This window comes from Solanum tuberosum, unplaced genomic scaffold (genome assembly GCF_000226075.1).
Source record: "Solanum tuberosum cultivar DM 1-3 516 R44 unplaced genomic scaffold, SolTub_3.0 scf00035, whole genome shotgun sequence".
Taxonomy (NCBI): Eukaryota; Viridiplantae; Streptophyta; class Magnoliopsida; order Solanales; family Solanaceae; genus Solanum; species Solanum tuberosum.
Genome location: NW_006238963.1, coordinates 1,363,644 through 1,366,038, shown reverse-complemented (window position 1 = coordinate 1,366,038; position 2,395 = coordinate 1,363,644).

The following is a 2,395-nucleotide window of genomic DNA, read 5'->3' as shown; positions in this document are numbered from 1 at the left end:
GAAAATTTCAGGTTAGGCTACGCTCAGATGAAATCTAAGCGAGGTGAAGTCTAAGATAATCCGAGAAAGGATGGAGTAAAATGTCTAAGTTTGGGTTGGGCTTCCTTTTAACTAAGACATTAAGGAGTCCGTAGGACTTTTCAGAATTGAATTTGAATGAGTAGAACCCCGATTGAACTCGACTTTAAGGGGTTGGTCTAGAATATAAGTTTTTTTATCAAGATTCTTTGTAAGGGTAAGTAGTTCGTTCTCCTAATCCAATACTTCGATTCATATACCGTAGGATCGATAGTTATGACTCTAGGGGACGGTTTAACTTAACCTAAGAGGAAAAAATCTAGTATACCAAGGATTGTGGGGTGTAAAACCCTGAGTTTTGGTTATAAACTATTTATTCATGATTATATTATCATAATTCGCTAGTGTAACTATAAAATTGGTAGTTTTATGTGAATTATTGGTGGAAAAGCCCTAGGTTGAGTGGGATGATCATGAGATCAGCTTGAGGTTTAGGATTAAGATACAATTCAGAGATGTTTAGGTCATTTGGGGTTGATTTTGTGTTGGTGTTATTATTTTTAAACATAGATCAAGCTAAAGCTTCGCAAAAGGGGAAGACTCAGGTCGAGTAAAGAATTCAAGCTTGGTTCATGGTAGGTGATGGTTGAATTGTTTTCCAATTTACGTTATGTATGCATGTTAACTGTTTCGTTAGTATTGTCTGTACATTTCGTGTTCTAGGTAATAACGGAATGAATGTCAATGATATCCATTGTTCTTCTCATATAATGAAATTGTCTTAATACTTGTTGATTTTACCAGTGTGAGTTATTTTCATCGCGTTGTGATTTTTTTGATGTCTGTGACTTTCGGTTGAATGATACATAATTCTATCATGGTTGGCCGGGTACCACGCCTGATACATGTTTGGTTGAAATCTATGTGTTGGTCCATGAGTGGTCGGATCATTATGTTAAATGTTGGAGTAGTTCTTGTAGACCGAGTTTGCAAGTAAACATTGTAGGTGATATCTTAGAGATCCTTGGATGGTTTGAATTACTTGAAAGGGATGTAGAATCACATAATTTGTTGTAGTTGTTAAGTCGGGTTGATGATTGAAAGTTTTGTTAATATTTTCTTACTTGGGTTATTCATGATTGTCCTGTTTTACTAAGTTATATATATATATATATATATATATAGATGTATATGTTCTTATTATTCCAGTCTCAAATTCTTCTTCAATTCTTCGATTCTTCTTCTTGTGATTTATCATTCTTCTTCGTCTCCTTCTTCCTTCTCTTTTTCTTTAAAAAAAAATATTTGGCGTACCACAAACATAAATTATTTTGAGTGAATTATATATCAAAAGACTCAGAACATTGAGATGATTTTATATCTATAACTTGAGAATGTTTAGAGGTGATTTTAAGGTACTCGTTATTGAATAACCAATCTATACTTCATGTATAGACAACGTATACTTCATGTATAGTTAAGCTCTATTCAACTTTTTGAGTGTATCATAATGTATAGTCAGTGCATAGTTCATGTATAAGTATTCTATATTGTATAGTCAATGTATATTTTATATAATGTATTGTATAAACAATGTAGATAGAAGTATGCATATATTTTTGATACATAGATATACATAAATATATATGATTATACATTATGTTTACAATACCTATACATTGCATTACTATTTATACAATATCGACACATTACATGTACAATAATTATTGGGCAATCTATATAAATCTCACTAGTTTATGTCATAATAACTAGGATTCACGATGGTTTAAAATATTACTTCATATACCATATTTCGGCCTTTGGATACATGAAGTAATCCTCGTCAAATACATGTATCCGTCAGTTTTAAAAGTCGAGATACATAATTTATTAATTTGAATTAAATGTGTGGAACTTATTTCCTTAATTAAAGGAATAGTTAATGATTAATTTACAATTCAAACGGATTTACAGCATCACAAATGCTTAATTTAAGAAGGATATCACCTTTTTAACAACTTTTGAGTATAATTACTCTAACAACTTCTAAAAAGCAATTTAAAAAAAATCTAATTTCTTCCATTTATTTTCCAACAACACCAAAGTGATCAACTTTTTCCAGAAATTCAAATTTATTTCTTTGAATTTTGACATTTTTTTTCATATTTTTATGTTTAGAGAACAATGTGTATCTCTTACTAGGTATATGATTCATCCACCTAATTTCATTAAATATATTTCATTAGGTGTATCTGTTATATACGTATATATAATACATAACATGTATTTGTGTAATAACCAGGAAGGTCATTTTTGGAAATTTTGAATTCACTTAACTAGAGTTAATTAATTGACGGTTAATTATTAAATAACTAAT